Source organism: Ursus arctos, unplaced genomic scaffold, assembly GCF_023065955.2.
Source record: "Ursus arctos isolate Adak ecotype North America unplaced genomic scaffold, UrsArc2.0 scaffold_6, whole genome shotgun sequence".
NCBI classification, from domain to species: domain Eukaryota; kingdom Metazoa; phylum Chordata; class Mammalia; order Carnivora; family Ursidae; genus Ursus; species Ursus arctos.
Window position 1 is genome coordinate 7413105 of NW_026623078.1, and position 27491 is coordinate 7440595.

Here is a 27491-nt window from a genome sequence, read left to right on the forward strand (position 1 = left end):
CTGAAAGTAAAGGGATGGAATACCATCTTTCATGCCAATGGACCTCAAAAGAAAGCTGGAGTAACAATTCTCATCTCAAACAGATTGGATTTTAAACTAAAGACTACAGTTAGAGACACAGAAGGGTACTATATTATTCTTAAAAGATGTATCCAACAAGTGGATATGACAATTATAAATATATATGCCCCCAACAGGGGAGCAGGAAGATAGACAAGCCAACTCTTAACAACAGTAAAGAGACATAGAGATAAAAATATGCTAATAGTAGGGGACCTCAACACTCCAATATCAGCAATAGACAGATCACCAAAGCAAGAAATCAGCAAAGAAATAAGAGCTTTGAATGCCATACTCGACGAGTTGGACCTCATAGATATATATACAACACTACACCCCAGAACCAAAAATACTCATTCTATTCTAATGCCCGTGGAACATTCTCAAGAATAGACCATGTTCTGGGTCACAAAAGAGGTGTCAACCGATACCAAAAGACTGAAATTATACCCTGCATGTTCTGAGACCACAACACTCTGAAATTGGAACTAAACCACAAGGAAAAATTTGGAAGAAACTCAAACACTTGGAGACTAAGAACCATCCTGCTCAGGAATGACTCAATAAACCAGAATATCAAAAATCAATTTAAACAATTTATGGAGACCAACGAGAATGAAAACACAATGGTCCAAAACCTATGGGATACTGCAAAGGCAGTCCTAAGGGGAAAATACATAGCCATCCAAGCCTCACTCAAAAGAATAGAAAAATCTAAAATGAAGTTTTTATATTCTCACCTAAAGAAGCTGGAACAGCAACAGAGGGACAGGCCTAATCCACGCACAAGAAAGCAGTTAACCAAGATTAGAGCAGCAAACAATGAATTAGAAACCAGGAGTACAGTAGAGCAAATCAACAGAACTAGAAGCTGGTTCTTTGAGAGAATTAATAAAATTGACAGACCACTGGCCAGACTTATCCAAAAGAATAGAGAAAGGACCCAAATTAATAAAATTATGAATGAAAAGGGAGAGGTCACAACCAACACCAAAGAAAATGGAAGGATTATTAGAAACTTTTATCAACACCTTTATGCCAATAAATTAAGTAATCTGGAAGAGATGGAGGACTTCCTGGAAACCTATAAACTACCAAGACTGAAACAGGAAGAAATTGATTTCTTAAACAGGCCAATTAATTATGAAGAGATTGAGTCAGTGATAAACAACCTTCCAAAAAGAAAACTCCAGGCCCGGACGGTTTTCCTGGGGAATTCTACCAAGCATTCAAAGAAGAAATAATACCTGTTCTCCTAAAGCTATTTCAAAAAATAGAAACAGAAGGAAAGCTACCAAACTCATTCTATGAGGCCAATATTACCTTGGTCCCCAAGCCAGACAAAGACCCCCTAAAAGAAGAATTACAGACCGATTTCCCTAAGGAATATGGACGCCAAAATCCTCAACAAGATCCTAGGTAATAAAATCCAACAGTACATTAAAAGGATAATCCATCATGACCAAGTGGGATTCGTCCCTGGGATGCAAGCGTGGTTCAACATTTGCAAATCTATCAGTGTCTTAGATTTCATCCAAAAAAAAAAATCAAAATCATATGATTCTCTCAATAGATGCAGAAAAAGCATTTGACAAAATACAGCATCCCTTCCTGATTAAAACCCTTCAGAGTGTAGGGATAGAGGGTACATTCCTCAATCGCATAAAAACCATCTGTGAAAATCCTACAGCAAATATCATTCTCAACGGGGAAAAGCTGAAAGCCTTTCCCTTAAGATCAGAAACACGACAAGGATGCCCACTCTAGCCACTATTATTCAACATAGTACTAGAAGTCCTTGCAACAGCAATCAGGCAACAAAAAGGGATAAAAGGTACCCAAATCAGCAAAGAAGAAGTCAAACTGTCTCCCTTCGCAGATACATGCTACTCTATATGGAAAACCCAAAAGAATCCACTCCCAAACTATTAGAAGTTATAGAGCAATTCAGTAAGGTGGTGAGATACAAAATCAATGCTCAGAAATCAGTTGCGTTTCTATACACGAATAATGAGACTGAAGAAAGAGAAATTAGGGAATCCATCCCATTTCCAATAGCACCAAAAACCATACGTTACCTTGGAATTAACTTCACCAAAGATGTAAAGGATCTATATTCTAGGAACTATAAATCACTCTTGAAAGACATTGAGGAAGACACAAAAAGATGGAAAAATATTCCATGCTCATGGATCAGAAGAATTAACATAGTTAAAATGTCCATGCTACCCAGAGCAATCTACACTTTCAATGCTATCCTGATCAAAATACCGATGACATTTTTCAAAGAACTGGAAGAAATAGCCCTTGAATTTGTAAGGAACCAAAAAGTCGCCGAATCTCCAGGGAACTGTTGAAAAGGAAAAACAAAGCCGGCGGCATCACAATGCCAAATTTCGAGCTGTACTACAAAGCTGTGATCACAAAGACAGCATGGTACTGGCACAAAAACAGACACATAGACCAATGGAACAGAATAGAGAACCCAGAAATGGACCCTCGGCTCTTTGGGCAACTAATCTTTGATAAAGCAGGAAAAAACATCTAGTGGAAAAAAGACAGTCTCTTCAATAAATGGTGCTGGGAAAATTGGACAGCTACATGCAAAACAATGAAACTTGACCACACTCTCACACCATACACAAAGATAAACTCCAAATGGATGAAAGACCTCGATGTGAGATACGAATCCATTAAAATCCTAGAGGAGAACATAGGCAGCAACCCCTATGACATCGGCCAAAGCAACCTTTTTCATGACACATCTCCAAAGGCAAGAGAAACAAAGGATAAAATGAACTTGTGAGACTTCATCAAGATAAAAATCTTCTGCACAGCCAAGGAAACAAAAAAACTAAGAGGCAGTCCAGGGAATGGAAGACGATATTTGCAAATGATGCTACAGATAAAAGACTGGTATCCAAGATCTACAAAGAACTTATCAAACTCAATACACGAGAAACAAATAAACAAATCATAAAATGGGCAGAAGGTATGAACAGACACTTCAAATGATGACATACAAATGGCTAACAGACACATGAAAAAATGTTCAAAATCATTAGCCATCAGGGAATTTCAAATCAAAACCGCACTAAGGTACCACCTTACCCCAGATAGAATGGCAAAAATTGACAAGGCAAGAAACAGAAATTGTTGGAGAGGATGTGGAGAAAGGGGATCCCTCCTACATTGTTGGTGGGAATGCAAGTTGGTACACCACTCTGGAAAACAGTGTGGAGGTCCCTTAAAAAGTTAAAAATTGAGCTACCTATGACCCAGCCATTGCACTACTGGGTATTTACCCCAAAGATACAGACATAGTGAAGGGAAGGGCCATTTGCACCCCAATGTTCCTAGCAGCATTATCCACAATAGCTAAATCGTGGAAGGAACCGAGATGCCCTTCAACAGATGACTGGATTAAGAAGCTGTGTCCATATATACAATGGAATATTACTCAGCTATCAGAAAGAACGAGTTCTCAACATTTGCTACAACATGGACGGCACTGGAGGAGATAATGCTAAGTGAAATAAGTCAAGCAGAGAAAGACAATTATCATATGGTTTCTCTCATCTATGGAACATGAGAAGTAGGAAGATTGGTAGGGGAAGAAAGGGATAAAGAAAGGGGGGTAATCAGAAGGGGGAATGAAGCATGAGAGACTATGGACTCTGGGAAACAAACTGAGGGCTTCTGAGGGGAGGTGGGTGGGGGAATGGGATAGGCTGGTGATGGGTAGTAAGGAGGGCACGTATTGCATGGTGCACTGGGTGTTATACACAACTAATGAATCATCGAACATTCCATCAAACAAAATAAATAAATAAAAAGAAAACATTAAAAAAAAAAAAAGGTATGTGTGGAAGCACCCTGAAAGGGCCAGATGCTGAGCTTAGTGAGACATGTGTGTGTAGAAAGGACGCATCCACCAATATCCCGATCCATGCGGGCTGTGGGCATGAGAAAAGTAGGTGTTGAAGCCCAAGGAAAATGCTGTCTCCATATTCCCAAGCAAAAACCGCACAGAAAACGGCATTCCAGTAGCATCCTCCCACAGGAAGATTGAAGTGTGTTCATGTATATGCTTGGAGGATTATCGATAGCAGAATACTTACCTAGAAAAGGCACATTGCCTAGAAAACAACTTTCAACCACTATTCTCTTTGAAGCAGATAGGGGCGCCTTGCAATCTATGCGTGAATGCAGAAGGGAAGTACAATATACTTAAAGAAGTGAAACATGCTGTGCAGGAAAGCATCCATCAACCAACATGTTGTCTCAAGGATATAGGCACAGATTCAACAGTCTGAGTTGGGGGCAATGGGTGGCTCAGTTGTTTAAGCCACCGCCTTCTGCTCAGGTCATGAACCCAGGGTCCTGGGATGCAGCCCCGAGTTGACCGGGTGGGGGTCTTACTCAGCGGAGACCCTGCTTCTCCCTCTCCCTCTGCCTGCTACTCTGCATGTGCTCACCTTCTCTCTCTCTTCTGCTCTCTGTCTCTCTCTCTCTCTCATTCAAATAAATAAATACAATCTTTAAAGAACATAATGAAGCATGAGAGACTATGGACTCTGAGAAACAAACTGAGGACTTCAGAGGGGAGGGGGTGGGGAAATGGGATAGGCTGGTGATGGGTAGTAAGGAGGGCACGTATTGCATAGTGCACTGGGTGTTATACACAACTAATGAATCATCGAACTTTACATCAGAAACCAAGGATGTACTGTACGGTGACTAACATAATATAATAAAAAAACCATAATGAAAAGAAAACAAAAATTCTGTGCACAAGCCCAAGGAAAGTGCCACCTATTGAACTCAGTGAATCAAGACTTGTGTTGAAACCATCTCTCAACACCTGTCTTTCATGCTAATTCACACGACTTTAGATGCATGTGTTGAACCACGAGGATAGTGGCATATGTTCCGCCTAGAGACACATGTCTGGGGAGAGCAGAACGTTCCTTACATCCTCTTTTCTTTGGATATTTCTGAAGAAACATAAGGAAAGGGCCTCTCCAAGCATACCAGAGTATAATAAACACCATTCCACTCACATCTTTATTGGTGACAGTTGAGGAGTTCTCCAGTGTGAAGAAGCATAAGGAAAGGGCCATGTACTTAACCCGGTGAAACAAGCACAGTGAAAGTGCCACATATTGAACTCAGTGAATCAAGACTTGTGTTCAAACCATCTCTCGAGACATATTTTCATGCTCATGAAAATTAGTTCCCATGCATGTTTTGAACCGTAAGGAGAGTGCCATATGTTCTGCCCCCAGACACATGTCTGGGGAGAGCAGAACGTTCCTTACGTCCTCTTTCCTATGGATGTTTCTGCAGAAACATAAGGAAAGGGCTTCTCCAAGCATACCAGAGTATAAGCACCATTCCACTCACATCAATCCTGGTGGCCATTGAGGCGTACTGAAACGTATGAGGAAGGACAAGGAAAGTGTCATTGACTTAACTTGGAGAAACAAGTGTGTGCAGAACCCCTCCCTAAACAAACAAGTTGGGACGTGCAGATAGAGATGCATTCATGACGTTGTGTCAACCCATATGGAAAGTGCCATATACTGAACCAAAAGATGAAACACCGTGTATGGAGCACCATGCAACTCACATCCCTTTGGTTGGACATTGATGTGGCTACCCATGTATTGGGGGAAGGATAAGGAAAATGCTGCCTACCTCTTTGACAGAGATGAGACGCTGAACAAAGCGTCTGGCAACCAACATGTTATTCCATGAAGAAGGAAGTGTTTTCATATGATTGAGAGGCATCGGTAGGAAAGGGTCATACACTTGGAGAAACAAGTGCACATGGAAAGTACCTTTCCATAAGTACACTTCGATTTCTGCTTCCATGTTCATGAACGAGGTGTTACTCTAAGGACATATCCTGAAGCCGTTGTGCTTTAGAGGTAAGGATGTGATCCTTTTCCTATGCCTACACACCCAATTTTGAGAAGGGATCACTCTTCAAGAGGGTGATGTTAGTTGAAGGATTGTTCTGGTACCCTATCGTTCATCACAGATAAGGATGTCACACAATCTTCAAGATTCCACAAACTCTTCAGCAAGTGCTTCCTTATGCAAGGAAGATGTTAGTTGGTCAGGTCCTGTATACTGTTGGGTGTCATAGATAAGTATGAAACCCTTTCGTCATGCTTCCTCAACCACTATGGTTAATGATAACATATTCATCAAAGAGATTGGTAGTTGTCAGGCTGTTCCTGTACACTGTGGTTTGTGTCTTTTTTCTTTTTATTTTTTTTTAACTTCATTGATATCTTTGACAGAGAGGCAGCCAGCAAGAGGAGGTATATAAGCAGGTGGAGTGGGAGAGAAGGAAGCAGCCTGATAGCCAAGCAGGGAGCAAGAAGCGATGCTCGAACTCAGGACCCTGGGATCGTGCCCTGAGCTGAAGGCAGTCACTTCACCACTGAACCACTCAGGGGCCCCTGTACTCTGTGGTTTCTTCGAGATATGGAAGTGACTGTTTCTTTATGCTTCCACAATGACTTAGAGGAATGCTTCCATCTTCAGGAAAGATGCTTTTCATCACAAGTTGCTTCCTGTGCACTGTTGTTTGCTAGAGATACGTATCTGTTCCTTGGTGCTTCCTCAACCACTTTGATGATTGCTTCCTTATTTGGGAAAGATGATGGTTGCTGTAAGTGGTTTTCTGTACACTGTTGATTCCAAGAGAGAGTTATGTGTTCCTTTCCTTATGCTTCCACCTCCACTTTGGTCAAGGCTTCCATATTCATGAATGATGATGTTCATTGTAAGTGTGCTTCTGTACACTGCTGTGTCTTGGAGATATGTATGTGTTCCTTTCTTGATGCATACTTACCCCACTTTGAGGGTTGTATATTCATCGGGGTGATGTTCATTGATGGACCCTTCCTGTACACTGTTGTTTCTTACAGATAAGTTTGTGGCCTTTTCGTCGAGCTTCCACAACCACTTTGTTTAATGATTACACATTCCACAATGATCTTGGTAGTTGTGAGATCTATTCTGTATGCTGTTGTCTCTTCAAGATATGTTTGCAGTACTGTCATTATGCAGGACACAGCAAATTGTGAGAAGGGATGTATATTCATTTTTTTTCAATTTTATAATATTTTTTATTATATTATGTTAGTCGCCATACAGTACATCCCCTGTTTTTGAGTAAAGTTCCATGATTCATTACGTGCATATAACATCCACTGCACCATGCAATACATACCGTCTTGATACCCACCACCAGCCTATATCATTTCTCCCCAGTGAAGCCCTCAGTTTGTTTCCCAGACTCCATAGTTTCTCATGCTTAATTCCACCTTCTGTTTAACCTCCCTTTCTTTTTCCCTTTCTTCTCCTACCAATCTTCCCACTTCTTATATTCCATAAATGAGTGAGACCATATGATAATTGTCTTTCTCTGCTTAACTTATTTCGCTTAGAATTATCTCCTCCAGTCACGTCCATGTTGCAGCAAATGTTGAGAAATCGCTTTTTTTGATAGCTGAGTAATATTCCATTATATATATGGACCACATCTTCTTTTTTTTATTATTTATAATGATTTTTTATTTTATTATGTTAGTCACCATACAGTACATCCCCGGTTTCCGATGTAAGGCTCGATGATTCATTAGTCATGTATAACACCCAGTGTACCATGCAATATGTGCCCTCCTTACTACCCATCACCGGCCGATCCCATTCCCCCACCCCCCTCCCCTCTGAGGCCCTCAGTTTGTTTCTCATAGTCCATAGCCTCTCATGTTTCATTCCCCCTTCTGATTACCCCCCCCTTTCTTTATCCCTTTCTTCCCCTACTGATCATCCTAGTTCTTATGTTCCATAGATGAGAGAAATCATATGATAGTTGTCTTTCTCTGCTAGACTTATTTCACTTAGCATTATCTCCTCCAGTGCCGTCCATGTTGTAGCAAATGTTGAGAACTCGTTCTTTCTGATAGCTGAGTAATATTCCATTGTATATATGGACCACAACTTCTTAATCCAGTCATCTGTTGAAGGGCATCTCAGCTCCTTCCACGATTTAACTATTGTGGACATTGCTGCTATGAACATTGGGGGGCATATGGCCCTTCTCTTCACTACGTCTGTATCTTTGGAGTAAACACCCAGTAGTGCAATGGCTGGATCATAGGGTAACTCAATTTTTAACTTTTTAAGGGACCTCCACATTGTTTTCCAGAGTGGCTGTACCAACTTGCATTCCCACCAACAATGTAGGAGGGATCCCCTTTCTCCACATCTCCAACAATTGTTGTCTCTTGCCTTGTCTATTTTTGCCATTCTAACTGGTGTAAGGTGGTATCTCAGTGTGGTTTTGATTTGAATTTCCCTGATGGCTAATGATTTTGAACATTTTTTCATGTGTGTGTTAGCCATTTGTATGTCATCATTGGAAAAGTGTCTGTTCATATCTTCTGCCCATTTTTTGATTTATTTGTTTCTCGTGTATTGAGTTTGAGAAGTTCTTTGTAGATCTTGGATACCAGTCCTTTATCTGTAGTGTCATTTGCAAATATATTCTCCCATTCCGTGGGCTGCCTCTTAGTTTTTCTGACTGTTTCCTTGGATGTGCAGAAACTTTTAATCTTGATGAAGTCCCATAAATTCATTTTATCTTTTGTTTCTCTTGCCTTTGGGGATGTATCATGAAAAAGGTTGCTTTGGCCGATGTCGTAGAGGTTGCTGCCTATGTTCTCCTCTAGGATTTTGATGGATTCCTGTCTCACATCGAGGTCTTTCATCCATTTTGAGTTTATTTTTGTGTATGGTGTGAGATAGTGGTCAAGTTTCGTTCTTTTGCATGTAGCTGTCCAATTTTCCCAGCACCATTTATTGAAGAGACTGTCTTTTTCCCACCAGATGTTTTTTCCTGCTTTATCAAATATTAGTTGCCCAAAGAGCCGAGGGTCCATTGCTGGGCTCTCTATTCCGTTCCATTGGTCTATGTGTCTGTTTTTGTGCCAGTACCATGCTGTCTTTGTGATCACAGCTTTGTAGTACAGCTCGAAATCCGGCAATGTGATGCCCCCAGCTTTGCTTTTCCCATTCAACAATTCCTTGGCGATTCGGGGCCTTTACTGGTTGCACACAAATTTAAGGGCTGTTTGTTCCAGTTCCTTGAAAAATGTCATTGGTATTTGGATCGGGATGGCATTGAAAGTGCAGGTTGCTCTGGATAGCGTAGGCATTTTAACTATGTTAATTCTTCGGATCCATGAGGATGGAATATTTTTCCATCTTTTTGTGTCTTCTTCAATGTCTTTCAAGAGTGATTTGTAGTTTCTAGAAAACAGATAATTCTGAGATAACGTATGATTTTAGTGCTATTGTAAATGGAATGGATTCCCTAATTTCTCTTTCTTCAGTCTCATTGTTTATGTATAGAAATGCAACTGATTTTGGAGCATTGATTTTGTATCCCGCCACATTACTGAATTGCTCTATAAGTTCTAGTAGTTTGGGAGTGGATTCTTTAGGTTTTCCATATAGAGTGTTATGTCATCTGCAAAGAGAGACAGTTTGACTACTTCTTTGCTGATTTGGATACATTTTATCCCTTTTTGTTGTCTGATTGCTGTTGCAAGGACTTCTAGTACTATGTTGAATAATAACGGCGAGAGCGGGCGTCCTTGTCGTGTTCCTGATCTTAAGGGAAAGGCTTCCAGCTTTTCCCCATTGAGAATGATATTCGCTGTAGGTTTTTCGTAGATGGCTTTTATGAGATTGAGAAATGTACCCTCTATCCCTACACTCTGAAGGGTTTTAATCAGGAAAAGGTGCTGCATTTTGTCAAATGCTTCCTCTGCATCTATTGAGAGGATCATATAATTCTCGACACTTTTTCTGTTGATATGATGTATCACACTGATCAATTTGCAATTGTTGAACGACCGTTGCATCCCAGGGATGAATCCCACTTGGTCTTGATGGATAATCCTTTCAATGTACTGTTGGATCCTATTAGCAACGATCTCTTTGAGAATTTTAGCATCCAAATTCATGAAGGAAATCGGTCTGTAATTCTTCTTTTTATGGGTTCTTTGCCTGGTTTGGGGACCAAGGTAATACTGGCCTCATAGAATGAGTTTGGTAGTTTTCTTTCTGTTTCTATTTTTTGAAACAGCTTTAGGAGAATACGTATTATTTCTTCTTTGAATGTTTGGTATAATTCCCCAGGGAATCCATCAGGCCCTGGAGTCTTGTTTTTTGGGAGGTTTTTGATCACTCCTTCAATCTCTTCATAATTAATTGGTCTGTTTAAAAAAATCAATTTCTTCCTGTTTCAGTCTTGATAGTTTATAGGTTTCCAGGAAGGTATCCATTTCTTCCAGGTTGTTTAATTTATTGGCAAAAAGCTGTTGATAAAAATTTCTAATGATCCTTCCTATTTCATTGTTGTTGGTTGTGACCTGTCCCTTTTCATTCATAATTTTATTAACTTGGGTCCTTTCTCTATTCTTTTGAATAAGCCTTGGTAGAGGCTTGCCGATCTTATTTATTCTTTCAAAGAACCAGCTTCTAGTTCTGTTGATCTGCTCTACTGTGCTCCTGGTTTCTAATTCATTGATCTCAGCTCTAATCTTGATCAACTGCTTTCTCATGCATGGGTTAGGTCGATTCTTCCGTTCCAACTCCAGCTTCTTGAGGTGAGAATATAAAAACTGCATTTTAGATTTTTCTATTCTTTTGAGTGAGGCTTGGATGGCTATGTATTTTCCTCTTAGGACCACATTTGCCGTGTCCCAGAGGTTTTGGACCATTGTGTTTTCATTCTCGTTGGTCTCTATAAATTGTATAAATTGATTTTTAATTTCCTATTTTACCCAATCATTCTTTTTTTTAAGTTTAATAACTGAAATCGATTAAAATACATCAAACGTATTAAAAATCAGTAAATCTACAGTAACAAAAAAAACCGAAAATGTATTGTTTACCACTGCAGGATGCTTGTGAATCAACCAGTTATTTTATTTAGTTTTTTTATTTTTTATTTTTTATTGTATTATGTTAGTCACCATACAGTACATTCCTGATTTTTGATGTAAAGTTCGATGATTCATTAGTTGCGTATAATACCCAGTGCACCATTCAATACATGCCCTCCTTACTACCCATCACCAGCCTATCCCATTCCCCACCCCCTCCCCTCTGAAGCCCTCAGTTTGTTTCTCAGAGTCCATACTCTCTCATGCTTCATTCCCGCTTCTGATTACCCCCCTTTCTTTATCCCTTTCTTCCCCTACTAATCTTCCTAGTTCTTATGTACCATAGATGAGAGAAATCATATGATAATTGTCTTTCTCTGCTTGACTTATTTCACTCAGACAACAAAAAGGTATAAAAGGTATCCAAATCGGCAAAGAAGAAGTCAAACTGTCTCTCTTCGCAGATGACATGATACTCTATATGGAAAACCCAAAAGAATCCATCCCCAAACTACTAGAAGTTATAGAGCAATTCAGTAATGTGGTGGGATACAAATTCAATGCTCAGAAATCAGTTGCATTTCTATACAGGAATAATGAGACTGAAGAAAGAGAAATTAAGGAATCCATCCCATTTACAATAGAACCAAAACCATACGTTACCTTGGAATTAACTTTACCCAATCATTCTTGAGCAGGATGGTTCTTAGTTTCCAAGTGTTTGAGTTTCTTCCAAATATTTCCTTGTGGTTGAGTTTCAGTTTCAAAGCAATGTCATCTGAGAATATGCAGGGAATAATTTCAGTCTTTTGGTATCAGTTGAGACCTGTTTTGTGACTCAGAACATGGTCTATTCTTGAGAATGTTCCATGGGCATTAGAATAGAATGAGTATTCTTTGGTTCTGGGTTGTAGTGTTCTATATGTATCTATGAGGTCCAACTCATCAAGTATGGCATTCAAAGCTCTTGTTTCTTTGTTGATTTTCTGCTTAGGTGCTCTGTCTATTGCTGATAGTGGAGTGTTGAGGTCCCTTACTATTAACGTATTTTTATCTATATATCTCTTTTTTCTGGGTAAGAGTTGGCTTGTGTATCTTGCTGCTCCCCTGTTGGGGTCACATATATTTATAATTGTCATATCCACTTGTTGGATACATCCTTTAATAATAATATAGTGTCCTCTGTCTCTCTAACTACAGTCTTTAGTTTAAAATCCAGGGGCGCCTGGGTGGCTCAGTCGTTAAGCGTCTGCCTTCAGCTCAGGGCGTGATCCTGGTGTTCTGGGATCAAGCCCCGCATCAGGCTCCTCTGCTGGGAGCCTGCTTCTTCCTCTCCCACTCCCCCTGCTTGTGTTCCCTCTCTGGCTGTCTCTCTCTCTCTGTCAAATGAATAAATAAAATCTTTAAAAAAAAATCTAATCTGTCTGATATGAGAATTGCTACCCCAGCTTTCTTTTGAGGTCCATTGGCATGAAAAATGGTTTTCTGACTGTGAGTTAAGATGGTGGAGAGTAGGGGACCCCTTTTTCAGCTGGTCCCCAGAGTCAAGCGGGACCTTGACTGCACATCCACAGATTCAGCCTGAGATGCAGGAAGATACATCTGGATCTCTACAAATGAACATCTCCAGCGATGATTATTGAGGTACAAAGCGGAGAGCTGTGAGACCTTGCACAGATATTGGAAGATAAAAGGAAGGGGGAGGGAGCCGCCGCATTCAGGCCCCAGGAAGCGGTAGCCACCTGCATCGGGGAGCGGGCAGACTCGCGGACCAGCACCCGCGAGAGAGCGGACTGAGGTAGCAGACTGAGACTGTGAGCGAGGGAAAGCGCGCGACCAGTCTGAGGGCCGGAGCTTTGGAGCGCCCACGAGAAACACTGAGACGGTGCTTCAGAGAGCGGGTGCCACTGGTGGCTGGCGGTGTTAGAAACACAAAGGACAGAGATGTGCCGGCCCTGGAAGTGAGGGCTGGGACACCGGGTGTGGGGCGCACATCCTAGGATGCTTCAGGGTTGAGCAGCACCAACAGAAACAGAGTTAAAGTGGCCAGAACATCAGTGGAGAACAGTCCGTGATCCCTCTGTTCTGAGACAAAGGCTAAGATTCTGCTACTGCTGCTCTGACTCTCAGAAGAGGCACAGCAAACTGCCAGGGAAAGCCGCCAGAGAACAAAAGCCTGGAAATACTGGCTCACAGTGTGCCCATCCCCATCACCCCTCGCAGGGGACACGGAGACTCTACCCAAACAGGGTTGCCTGAGTATCAGTGTGCCAGGTCCCCACCCCAGAAGGCAGGCTGGAATTCAGAGTAACAATGGTCAAGATGACTTGAAAAAAGTATTAACGAAAATGTTAATGAGAACATAGAATCTCTAAGGGTGGGAATGAGAGCGAATCTGGCAGATTAAAAATGCTATGAATCAAATGCAGTCAAAACTAGAGGCACTGATGGCCAGGGTGAATGAGGCAGAAGAACGTATCAGCAAACTGGAGGATGGGTTAGTAGAAGAGAAAGCTAAGGTAGAAAGTTGGCTTAAAAATATCCAATCTCAAGAATGTAGGTTACGGGAGATTACTGTCTCAATGAAACGTTCCAATGTCAGAATCATCGGCATCCCCGAGGGGCTGGAGAAAAACAGAGGTCTAGATGAGATATTTGAACAAATTGTAGCTGAAAACTTCCTTAATCTAGGAAAGGAAACAAGCTTTCATGTCCAAGAGGCAGAGAGGACCCCTCCCAAGCTCAACCATGACAAACCTACACCATATCACGTCATAGTGCAATTCACAAATATTAAATTCAAGGATACAGTACTGAAAGTGGCCAGGGCAAGGAAATTTCTCACATACCAAGCAAAGGTATCAGAATTACGTCAGACCTGCCTACATAGACCTGGAATGAAAGAAAGTGTTGGGGAGGGGCATTTTTAAATCTCTTTCAGAGAAAAACATGCAGCCAAGGATTTTTTATCCAGCAAGGCTGTCATTCAGAATTGATGGAGATATAAAGACCTTCCAGAATAGCCAGTCACTGACCAATTTCATAATCACGAAACCACCCTACAGGAGATTTAAGGGAGGTTCTATAAAAGTAAAAAGACCCCAAGAGTGATATAGAACAGAAAGTCACAATCTATAGAAACAAAGACTTTACAGGCAACATGACATCATTAAAATCATATCTCTCAATAATCAGTCTCAATGTAAATGGCCTAAATGCTCTCATAAAGCACCACAGGGTTGCAGATTGGATAAAAAGACATGACCCGTCCACTTGCTGTCTACAAGAGACTCATTTTGAACCTAAAGATACATCCAGACTGAACGTAAAGGGATGGAATACCATCTTTCATGCCAATGGACCTCAAAAGAAAGCTGGGGTAGCAATTGTCATATCAGACAGATTGGATTTTATTTTATTTTTTTTTTAAGATTTTATTTATTTATTCGACAGAGATAGAGACAGCCAGCGAGAGAGGGAACACAAGCAGTGGGAGTGGGAGAGGAAGAAACAGGCTCATAGTGGAAGAGCCTGATGTGGGGCTTGATCCCATAACGCCAGGATCACGCCCTGAGCCGAAGGCAGACGCTCAACCACTGTGCCACCCAGGCGCCCCGACAGATTGGATTTTAAACTAAAGTCTATAGTTAGAGATACAGAGGGGCACTATATTATTCTTAAAGGATGTATCCAACAAGTGGATATGACAATTATAAATATATGTGCCCCAAACAGGGGAGCAGCAAGATACACAAGCCAACTTCTTTTTTATGTTTTTTATTATATTATGTTAGTCACCATATAGTACATCCCTGGTTTCTGATGTAAAGTTTGATGATTCATTAGTTGCGTATAATACCCAGTGCAACATGCAATACATGCCCTCCTTACTACCCATCACCGGCCTATCCCATTCCCCCACCCCCTTTTCCTCTGAAGCCCTCAGTTTGTTTTAAAGCATAAGGAATACACTATCTACAAGTCTTTGTGTTTGCATCTTTCAACCAAATTTTGTTTCATCAAAAGGCTTTTCCTAATGCATGTGTGGAAGCATAATGAAGTGCAATATACTTAACTCTGAGGAAAAAGTCTGTGTAAAATGAACTTTCAACTAACACCCTGTTTTATGAAGTTAGAAGCATTTTCAAAAGTGTGTGAGAGAGCAAAGGAATGTTTCACATACTTAACTCTGAAGAACAAGTCTGTAGAATGCACCTTTCAACTAATATCTTGTTTCATGAAGATGGACGAGTATTCAAATATATGTGTGGAGGCATAGGGAAAGTTCCACAACTTAACTCTAACAATCAACATTCTAGAGAATCCATTTTTCAAGTAACGTTGTTCCTGAAGATAGAAGCATTTTCAAAAGAATGTGTACAAGCATAAAGGAAGTGCCTTATGCTTAACTCTGAGAAACAAGTCTATGTAGAATGTTTCTTTCAACTTACATCTTGTTTCATGACATAGAAGCATTTTGAAATGTATGTGTGGAAGCATAAGGAAAGTGCCATATACTTAACTCTAAGAAACAAACTTGCAGAAAGGCAACCTTTCAATAACATCTTATTTCCTGGTGATAGCATTTTCAAAAGTATGTAGGGAAGTGTAAGGAAAGTGCCATAGACTTAAGTCTGAGAAACTTGTCTGTGAAAAATACTTGTTTCAACTAGCATCTTGTTTCCTGAACACAGAAGCATTTTCAATTCTATGTGTGGAAGCATAAATCATGTGCATTATACTTAACTGTAAGAAATAACACTGTAGACAAAGCATCTTTCAACTAGCATCTTCATTCCTGAAGATAGAAGTATTTTCAAAAATGTATTTCAAAGAAGAAAGCAAATGCCATATATTTAACTCTTAGAAGCAAGTGTGTGGAGAATGCAACTTTGAACTAACATCTTGTGTCATGAAGAAGCATTTTCAAATATAGGTGAACGTACATAAACTTCTCTTTGAGAGACAACAATGTAGAGAAACCATCTTTCAACTAACCCATTCTTTCCCGTAGATAGAAGCATTAGCTTAAGGAAAGTACCATATACTTAACTGTAAGAAACAAGTCTGTGGAGAATGTAACTTTCAACTCACATCTTGATTCATGAAATGGAAGCGTTTTTAAATCTATGTTTGGAAACATAAGGAGAATGTCATACACTTAACTGTAGGAAACAAGTCTGTGGAGAATACAACTTTCAACTAACATCTTGTTTAATGAAGATAGAAGGGTTTTGACATGTATGTGTCTAAGCATAAGGAAAGTGCCAACTACTTAAGTCTAAGAAACAACACTGTAGAGAAATGATTTTTCAACTGATATGTTCTTTCCCGATGACATAAGCATTTTTAAAAGGATGTTTGAAAGCATAAGAAAATTTACATATACCTAAATCTGAGAAACAAGTCTGTGCAGAATGCATCTTTCAACTAACATCTTGTTTCATGAAGATAGAAGCTTTTTCAAACAAATGTGTGGAAGCATTAGGGAAGTACAGTATGCATAACTCTGAGAAATACCACGGTAGAGAAACCATCATTCAACTAACATCTTTTCAGAAGAGAGGCATTATCAGTGTGTGTGTGAAATCATAAGTGCCATATATTGAACTTTGAGAAACAAGTCTGTGGAGAATGCAACTTTCATCTAATCTTGTTTTCTGAAGATAGAAGCATTTTCAAACATTTGTGTGCAAGCATAAGTAATGTGCATTATACTTAAGTGTAAGAAAAAATGCTCTAGAGAAATTGTCTTTCAACTTAATATCTTATTTCCTGAGGATAGAAGAATTCCCAAAGGTGGGAGCAAAAGCATAAAGAAAGTGACATATACTTTACTCTGAGGAACAACATTGTAGAAAAACTGTCTTTCACCTAATATCCTTCATTCCTAAAGACAGAAGTGTTTTCAAAAGTGGGTGTCAAAGAAAAAGGAGTAGGTACCTAAACATCTTCTGGAATCTCACCCTAACCCTAGGTATGGCTCTGGCCTTTCCTGGACCAGAATGCTATATCAGAATAAGTTGGGATTTGAGACAGAAACCTGGAGCAGGAAGAATCTGCCAAGAATACACAACAAAACAGTGCAACCTGCAACCACTTGGGTGAGGTTGGAGAGCAAGATTCTAGGGAAACTTGCCCCTCAGCCCCACATGCATATAGTCCTTAGAAGCAAAACATTACACTGAACTTCTCCCTAATGCTCACCCTCCACTCACCCTTTAGGGCAGATTTGGCACTACCATCAAATTGGCCCTTACCATCTCCCAGAGTGTAACCCTAACCCTAGCCCTGGCTATGGTCCAGACAGGGCATTAACCATATGTTTGAGGGTACAATGGATTTGGGACACCTGACCAATGCCAGAGTAATCAGGAAGGAACACAGAAAGAAACTGAGCCATTGCAATGTCTGTGATGTTGCTGGAGAGGATTCTAGCAAAAAAAAAAAATGTAAATTCAGCAACAATATGAGAATTTCCCTGAGTCTAAACTGCGAGCCAGAGCCTGACATGGAAGGAAGCCCTCTGCACAACCTTCAGGGTAGGTCTCTGAACTACCATTATAACCAAACCCTAGCCCTGGCATTGATGTAGCCCTGACCATGCCTGAACCCTAGTTCTGAGTGCAGGAATGATTTTGGGGACCTGCTTAATCCCAGAAGAGTCAGGTAGGAACACAGACGGAATTCATGCCACTTAAACCACCAGGATGGCTTGGGGGGCATGCTCCTATCCAAAAACCTAAAACTCAACAACAGGATTAGCATCCCAAGTCTGAGGGCAGAATATCACCCTAATGCTGTCTCTCAACACAGCCCTTAGGGCTGGTCACCACAGTGCCATCAGGTAAGTGCTTAACATTTTCTGGAATCTCACCCTAAATCTAAGCATGGTTTGACTCTTCCTGGCCCAGAATATTATATAAAAATAAAATGGGATTTAGGATGGAAAAGTGGAAAAGGGGGAGGAGTTAAGATGGTGGAGGAGTAGGCTTCCCCTTTCTCAGCTGGTTACCTGAGTCGAGCTGGATATGTACCAGACCATCCTGAAAACCCATGGAATCAGCCTGAGATGCAGGAAGATACATCTGGATCTCTACAAATGAACATCTCCAGTGCTGAGTATTGAGGTATGAAGTGGGGAGCTGTGAATCTGCACACAGATATCGGAAGATAAATGGAAGGGGGAGGGAGCCAAGGCATTCGAGTGCCAGGATGTGGTAGCCACCTGCCCTGGGGAGCAGGCTGGACTCGCGGACCAGCACCAGCAAGAGAGCAGACTGAAACCCTGAGCCTCGGAATGCGTGTGTGACCAGACTGAAATGCGGAGCTCCAGAGCGCTCACTGAAACTAGACTGAAGCCAGGAGCTCAAGAGCGGGTGCGTGTCCAGACTGACAACCAGATCTCCAGAGTGCTCATTGGAAGCGGACTGATACCAGGAACTTGGGAGCGCGCATGCACGCCCTGACTGAAAACAGGACCTCCGGAGCACTCACAGGAACCAGACTGATACTGGGAGCTCGGGAGCGCATGCACGACTAGACTGAAAACAGACACTCTGGAGTGCGCGAGAACCACACAAAACAGAGAGCTCGGGAGCACGAGCAGGAACCGGGGGTGACTGGCGGTGTTAGAAACACAAAGGAAAGAGACGAGCGGGGCCTGGAAGTGAGGGCCGGGACACCGGCTGTGGGGTGCACAACCCGGGACACCACAGGGTTTTTCACAGCACCAACAGAAACAGAGTTAAAGAGGACAAGAGAGCTCGATGGAGAGCGGACTGCAATCTCTCTGTTCTGAGACAGGCTGGGATTTGGCCACTGCTGCTCTGACTCTCAGAAGAGACACAGAAAACCACCAGGGAAAGCAGCCAGAGAGCAAAAGCCCGGGAATACCAGCTCACATTGTACCCATCCCCATCCTCCCTTGCAGAGACAGGGAGACTACCAAATGGGGCTGCCTGAATATCAGCATGGCAGGCCCCTCCCCCAGAAGGCAGGCTGAAAAATGAGAAGCCCACATCCGTAAGGCCCCTATAAAACAAGAGAACACTGCCTGGGTCCTGGTCAATAATTTGGGCTCTGGACAACCCCGCAACCTCTCCTCATCAGAATGACAAGAAGGAGAAATCCCCCCCAACAAAGAAAAGACAATGAGTCTGTGGCCTCTGCCACAGAACTAATGGATATGGATATAACCAAATTATCAGAAATGAAGTTCAGAGTAACAATGGTCAAGATGATGTGTAGACTTGAAAAAAATATTAATGAAAATATTAACAAGAATATAGAATCTCTGAGGGTGGAAATGAGAGCGAATCTGGAAGAAATTAAAAATGCTATGAATCAAATGCAGTCAAAACTAGACACTCTGACAGCCAGGGTAAATGAGGCAGAAGAATAAATTAGTGAGTTGGAGGATGAGATGGTAGAAGAGAAAGTTAAAACAGAAACTTGGCTCAAAAAGATTCAATCTCAAGAATGTAGGTTACAGGAGATTACTGACTCAATGAAACGTTCCAATATCAGAATCAACAGCATTACCGAAGGGGTGGAGAAAGAGAGAGGTCTAGAAGAGATATTTGACAAATTGTAGCAGCAAATTTCCCTAATTTAGCAAAGGAAACAAGCATTCGTGTCCAAGAGGCAGAGAGGACGCCTCCCAAGTTCAACCATGACAAACCTGCACCACGTCACGTCATAGTGCAATTCGCAAATATTAGATCCAAGGATACAGTATTGAAAACAGCCAGGGTGAAGAAATTTCTCATGTACAGAGGCAAAAGTGTCAGAATTACGTCAGACCTGTCTACACAGACCAGGAATGAGAGGAAGGGTTGGCAGGGTATTTTCAAAGCTCTATCCGAGAAAAACATGCAGCCAAGGATCCTTTACCCCCAGCAAGGCTGTCATTCAGAATTGTTGGAGAGATAAGGAACTTCCAGGATCACCAGACCCTCACCAAATTCGTAACCACAAAACCAGCTCTACAGGAGATATTAAGAGGAGTTCTATAAAAGTAAAAAGGACCCATGAGTGATACAGAACAGAAATTTACAATCTATAGAAACAAAGACTTCACAGGCAACATGACGTCATTAAAATCATATCTCTCAATAATCACTGTCAATGTGAATGGCCTAAATGCTCCCATAAAACACCACAGGGTGGCAGATTGGATAAAAAGGCATGACCCATACATTTTCTTTCTACAAGACACTCATCTTGAACCTAAAGATACATCCAGACTGAAAGTGAAGGGATGGAAAACCATCTTTCATGCCAATGGACCTCAAAAGAAAGCTGAGGTAGCAAGTCTCATATCAGACAGATTGGATTTTAAACTAAAGACTGTAGTTAGAAATACAGAAGGACATGATATTATTCTTAAAGGATGTATCCAACATGTGGATATGACAATTATACATATCTATGTCCCCAATAGGGGAGCAGCAAGTTACACAAGCCAACTCATTTTTTTAAAAAATATTTTATTTATTCATTTAATAGAGATAGAGACAGTCAGCAAGACAGGGAACAAAACCAGGGGGAGTAGGAGAGGAACAAGCAGGCTCATAGCAGAGGAGGCTGATGTGGGGCTCTATCCCACAAAGCCAGGATCATGCCCTGAGCTGAAGGCGATGCTTAATGACTGCGCCACCCAGGCGCCCCCCACAAGCCAACTCTTAGACTAAAGAGGCATATAGATAAACATAACTTAATAGTAGGGGACCTCAACACTCCACTATCAGCAATAGACAGATCGCCTAAGCAGAAAATCAAAAAGAAACAAGGTCTTTGAATGCCATAGTAGACCAGATGTACCTCGTAGATATAAATGGATCACTACACTGCAGAATAAAAGAATACTCGTTATATTCTAATGCACATGGACACGTTCTCCAAAATAGATCATATGCTGGGTCACAAAGCAGGTCTCAAATGATACCAAAAGATTGAAATTATTCCCTGCATATTTTCAGACCACAATGCTTTGAAATTGGAACTCAATCACAAGAAAAAATGTGGAAGACACTCAAACACTTGGAAGCTAAGAACAATCCTGCTCAAGAAGGATTTGATACACCAGGAAATCAAAAATCAATTTAAACAATTTATGGAGATCAATGAGAATGAAAACACAACAGTCCAAAACCTATGGGACACTGCAAAGGCGGTCCTAAGGGGAAAATACATAGACATCCAAGCCTCACTCAAAAGAATAGAAAAATCTAAAATGCAGTTTTTATATTCTCACATCAAGAAGCTGGAACAGGAACAGAAGAATAGGCCTAATCCACGCACGAGAAAGCAGTAGACCAAGATTAGACCAGAGATCAATGAATTAGAAACCAGGAGCACAATAGAGCAGATCAACAGAACTAGAAGCTTGTTCTTTGAAAGAAAAAATAAGATTGATAAGCCACTGTCAAGACTTATGCAAAAGAATACAGAAAGGGCCCAAATTAATAAAATTATGAATGAAAAGGAAGAGGTCACAACCAACACCAATGAAATAGGAAGGATCATTAGAAGCTTTTATCAACAGCTTTACGCCAAAAAATTACGCAACCAGGAAGAGATGGAGGCCTTCCTGGAAATCTATAAACTACCAAGACTGAAACAGGAAGAAATTGATTTTTTAAACAGACCGATTAATTATGAAGAGATTGAAGCAGTGATCAAAAACCTCCCTAAAAACAAGACTCCAGGGCCTGATGGATTCCCCGGGGAATTCTAGCAAACATTCAATGAAGAAATAATACCTATTCTCCTGAATCTGTTTCAAAAAATAGAAACAGAAGGAAAACTACCAAACTCATTCTATGAGGCCAATATTACCTTTGTCCCCAAACCGGGGAAAGACCCCAAAAAAGGAGAATTACAGACTAATATCCCTGATTAATATGGACACCAAAGATCTCAACAAGATCCTAGCTAATAGGATCCAACAAAATACTAAAAGCATTATCCATCACGACCAAGTGGGATTCATCCCTGGGATGCAAGGGTGGTTCAACATTCACAAATCTATCAGTGTGATACATCATATCAACAAGAAAAAATCAAGAACCATATGATCCTTTCAATTGATGCAGAGGAAGCGTTTGACAAAATGCAGCACCCTTTCCTGATTAAAACCCTTCAGAGTGTACGGATAGAGGGCACATTACTCAATTTCATAAAAACCATCTATGAAAAGCCTACAGCGAATATCATTCTCAATGGGGAAAAGCTGGAAGTCTTTTCCTTAAGGTCAGGAACACGACAAGGATGTCCACTCTCGCCACTATTATTCAACATAGTACTAGAAGTCCTTGCAACAGCAATCAGACAACAAAAAGGGATAAATAGGCCTATCCAAATAGGCAAAGAAGAAATCAACCTGTTCTCTTCGCAGACCATTATACTCTATATGGAAAACCCAAAAGACTCCACCCCCAAATTACTAGAACATATAGAGCAATTCAGTAATGTGGCGGGATACAAAATCAATGCTTCGAAATCAGTTGCATTTCTATACATAAACAATGAAACTGAAGAAAGAGAAATTAGGGAATCCATTCCATTTACAATAGCACAAAAATCATACGTTATCTCAGAATTAACTTACCCAGAGACGAAAAGGATCTGTTTTCTAGAAACTACAAATCACTCTTGAAAGACATTGAAGAAGACACAAAAAGATGGAAAAATATTCCATGCTCATGGATCACAAGAATTAATATAGTTAAAATGTCTATGCTATCCACAGCAACCTGCACTTTGAATGCCATCTTGATCCAAATACCAATGACATTTTTCAAGGAACTGGAACAAACAGCCCTTAAATTTGTTTGCAGCCAGAAAAGGCCCTGAATCGCCAAGGAATTGTTGAAAAGGAAAAACAAAGCTGGGGGCATAACGTTGCCAGATTTCAAGCTGTACTACAAAGCTGTGATCACAAAGACAGCATGGTACTGGCACAAAAACCGACACATAGACCAATGGAACAGAATAGAGAACCCAGAAATGGACCCTTGGTCCTTGGGCAACTAATATTTGACAAAACAGGAAAAAACACCCAATGGAAAAAGACAGTCTCTTCAATAAATGGTGCTGGGAAAATTGGACACTAACATGCAAAAGAATGAAACCTGACCACTCTCTCACACCATACACAAAGATAAACTCGAAATGGATGAAAGACCTCGATGTGAGACAGGAATCCATCAAAATCCTAGAGGAGAGCATAGGCAGCAACCTCTATGACATCAGCCACAGCAACATTTTCATGACACATCTCCAAATGCAAGAGAAACAAAAGAAAAAATGAGCTTGTGGGACTTCATCAAGATAAAAACCTTCTGCACAGCCAAGGAAACAGTCAAAAAAACTAAGAGGCAGCCCACGGAATGGGAAACTATATTTGCAAATCACACTACAGATAAAGGACTGGTATCCAAGAGCCACAAAGAACTTCTCAAATTCAATACACAAGAAACAAATAAACAAATCATAAAATGGGCAGAAGATATGAACAGACACTTTTCCAATGACGACATGCAAATGGCTAACAGACACATGAAAAAATGTTCAAAATCATCAGCCATCAGGGAAATTCAAATCAAAACCACACTAAGATACCACCTTATGCCAGTTAGAATGGCAAAAATTGACAAGGCAGAAAACGACAAATGCCGGAGAGGATGTGGGGAGAGGGGATCCCTCCTATATTGTTGGTGGGAATAAAAGGTGGTAGAGCCACTCTGGAAAAGAGTGTGGAGTTTCTTCTGAAAGTTAAAAATTGAGCTATCCTATGATCCAGCCATTGCACTACTGGGTATTTACCCCAAAGATACAGACATAGTGAAGGGAAGGCCCATATGCACCCCAATAATCATAGCAGCATTATCCACAATAGCTAAATCATGGAAGGAGCCGAGATGCCCTTCAACAGATGACTGGATGAAGAATATGTGGTCCATATATACAATGGAATATTACTCAGCCATCAAAAAGAACGATTTCTCAACATTTGCTGCAACATGGATGGAACTGGAAGAGATAATGCTAAGTGAAATAAGTCAAGCAGAGAAGGAAAATTATCATATGGTTTCACTCATTTATGGAACATAAGAAATAGGAAGATTGGTAGGAGAAGAAAGGGAAGAAGAAAGGGGGATAATCAGAAGGGGGAATGAACCATGAGAGACTATGGACTCTGGGAAACAAACTGAGGGCTTCAGAGGGGTGGGGGGAAAATGGATTAGGCTGGTGATAGGTATTAAGGAGGGCATGTATTGCATGGTGCACTGGGTGTTATACACAAGTAATAAATCATGAAACTTAAAGAAAAATAAATTAATCAAAAAAAGTAAGTTCAGGGGCACCTGGGTGGTACAGCGGTTAAGCGTCTGCCCCCGGCTCAGGGCGTGAGCCCGGCATTGTGGGATCGAGCCCCACATCAGGCTCCTCTGCTATGAGCCTGCTTCTTCCTCTCCCACTCCCCCTGCTTGTGTTCCCTCTCTCACTGGCTGTCTCTATCTCTGTTGAATAAATAAATAAAATCTTTAAAAAAAAATAAGGGCAACATATGGAATGGTAAGAGATATTTCAAGTGACTTACCAAAAGGTAGTTACCAAAACTTATAAAGAAATTATCAAACTCAACACAAAAAACAAAGACTCCAGTCAAGAAATAGGCAGAAGATAGTCCAAGATGGTGGAGGAGTAGGAGACCTTAATTTCATTTGGTCTCAGGAATTCAGCTAGATAGCTATGAAATCATTCTGAACACCATGAACTCAACCAGAGATCTAAGAAAAGAATAGCTACAACTCTACAAATAGAAATGTGACCACTTTCTGGAAGGTAGGAGTTGTGAAATGAATCCAAGGTGATATATGGGAAGATAGACCTTGGGGGGAGGGAGCCTCCATCAGCCACCCACCGGCAAGTGATATAGCAGTGGAGCACAAAATAGGAACTTTCAGAAGTCTGCTCCGGTGATGGACATCACTCAGGCTACTAAGCAGGGGTGGAACCCTAGCTGGGTCAGTGTGGTCTCAGGATGCTCAAGTCACAGGAAGATTGAGTATGCCCGAGCTCCCAGGGATTGGAGTGGGGAAGCCGCTACAAAGAGTGAGCCCAGGAGTGGGCTCTCAGCTCAGGATTACCATAAACCTTGAACTGTGACAGTCAGGCGATTGCTCTCTGAGCAGAGGTCCAAGAAGCAGCAGAACCAGTGAGACCTCCCTTCCTCCACTTGGAGAAGCTGTGTGGGAGCATGCGGCAGGACTCTACAGGATTTGGATACTTGAAATGGGGTTGCGTGCTTGAGATAGAAATGCTCAGTCACAGGTCAGGTGGGCCCAGAGTGTGGCCAGGGACCAGGGAAACAGGAGTGATTGACTGTTTTTCTCTGAGGGCTTACTGGGGAATGGGGCCTCCAAGGTTTCTCTCCAGAGCCAGCGATTAGGAGGCCACCATGTTCATTCCCATCCTCTAAAACTCCGTGGAAAGCCTTCACAGAACAAAAGCTATGTAGAGCAAACCGGAGCAGATTACTTAGCCTGGCCCCCTGGAGAGGGAGGGACAACTACGCATGGGGCAAAGACACATGAGAATCAACACAACAGCCTCCCACCCAAGAATATGAGCACTAACATCCAGCCAAGACCAAGTTTACCCATCAATGAGAACTGCAAAATTCCAGTGCTAAGGGAATACAGCACATAGAATTCATGACTATTCCCCATTATTCTTTAGTTATTCAACTTTACTTTTTTATACTAATTTTTTATTATGTTATGTTAGTCACCATACAGTATATCCTTAGTTTTTGATGTAATGTTCCATGATTCATTATTTGCATATAACACCCAGTGCTCCATGCAATATATGCCCTCCTGAATACCCATCACCGGCTTATCCCAATCCCCCCACCCACCTTCCCTCTGAAGCCCTCAGTTTGTTTCCCAGAGTCAGCAGTCTCTCATGGTTCATTCCCCCTTCTGTTTACCCCCCCTTCATTATTCCTTTCCTTCTCCTAATGATCTTCCTATTTCTTATGTTCCATAAATGAGTGAAATCATATGATAATTGTCTTTCTCTGCTTGACTTATTTCACTTAGCATTATCTCCTCCAGTCCCGTCCATGTTGCTGCAAATGTTGGGTAATCGTTCTTTCTGATGGCTGAATAATATTACATTGTATATATAGATCACATATTCTTAATCCAGCCATCTGTTGTAGGGCATTTCAGCTCCTTCCAAGATTTAGCTATTGTGGACAATGCTGCTATGATCATTGTGGTGCATATGGGCCTTCCCTTCACTACGTCTGTATCTTTGGGGTAAATACCCAGTAGTGCAATGGCTGGATCATAGGGTAGCTGAATTTTTAACTCTTTGAGGGACCTCCACACTGTTTTCCAGAGTGGCTGTACCAACTTGCATTCCCACCAACAATGTAAGAGTGATCCCCTTTCTCCACATCCTCTCCAGCAATTCTTGTTTCTTGCCTTGTCAATTTTTGCCATTCTAACTAGTGTAAGGCAGTATCTTAGTGTGGTTTTGATTTGAATTTCCCTGATGGCTGATGATTTTGAGCATTTTTTCATGTGTCTGTTAGCCATATGTATGTCGTCATTGGAAAAGTGTCTGTTCATATCTTCTGCCCATTTTTTGATTTGTTTCTTGTGTATTGAATTTGAGAAGTTCTTTGTAGATCTTGGATACCAGTCTTTTATCCATAGTGTCGTTTGCAAATATCTTCTGCCATTCCATGGGCTCTCTCTTAGTTTTTTTGACTCTTTCCTTGGCTGTGCAGAAGCTTTTGATCTTGATGAAGTCCCACAAATTCATTTTTTCTTTTGTTTCTCTTGCCTTTGGAGATGTGTCATGAAAAATGTTGCTGTGGTCGAAATCAAAGAGGTTGCAGCCAATGTTCTCCTCTATGATTTTGATGAATGCCCGTCTCCCATCGAGTCACTCATCCATTTGGAGTTTATCTTTGGGTATGGTGTGAGAGAGTGGTCAAGTTTCACTCTTTCGCATATAGCTTTGTAGTACAGCTTGAAATCTGGCAACATGATGCCGCAGCTTTGTTTTTCCTTTTCAACAATTCCTTGGCAATTCAGGGCCTTTTCTTTTTCCACACAAACTTAAGGCCTGTTGGTTCCAGTTCTTTCAAAATGTCTGCTATTTTGATTGGGATGGCATTGAAAGTGTAGATTGCTCTGGGTAGCATAGACATATTAACCGTATTAATTCTTCCGATCCATGAGCATGGAATATTTTTCCATCTTTTTGTGTCTTCTTCAATGTCTTTCAAGAGTAATTTGTAGTTTCTAGAATATAGATCCTTTACATCTCTGGTTAAGTTAATTCTGAGGTAACATGATTTTTGGTGCTATTGTAAATGGGATGAATTCCCTAATTTCTCTTTCTTCAGTCTCATTGTTCGTGTAT

General features: G+C 41.1%; 1 protein-coding gene across 8 annotated transcripts in view; it reads right to left on the reverse strand.

The window, feature by feature from the left end:
• LOC113250087 (uncharacterized) overlaps nucleotides 1-27491 on the reverse strand; it is an 80419-nt gene that overhangs the window by 34779 nt on the left and 18149 nt on the right. For 6 of the 8 annotated variants that reach the window (XR_008957757.1, XM_057307777.1, XM_057307773.1 and 3 more), the window contains one exon: nucleotides 11700-11814. The exons of the other annotated variants lie outside the window; for them this stretch is intronic. The gene's annotated coding sequence lies outside the window, so the exon portion shown is untranslated. The remainder of the gene's footprint in view (nucleotides 1-11699; nucleotides 11815-27491) is intronic. 8 annotated transcript variants of the gene reach the window in all.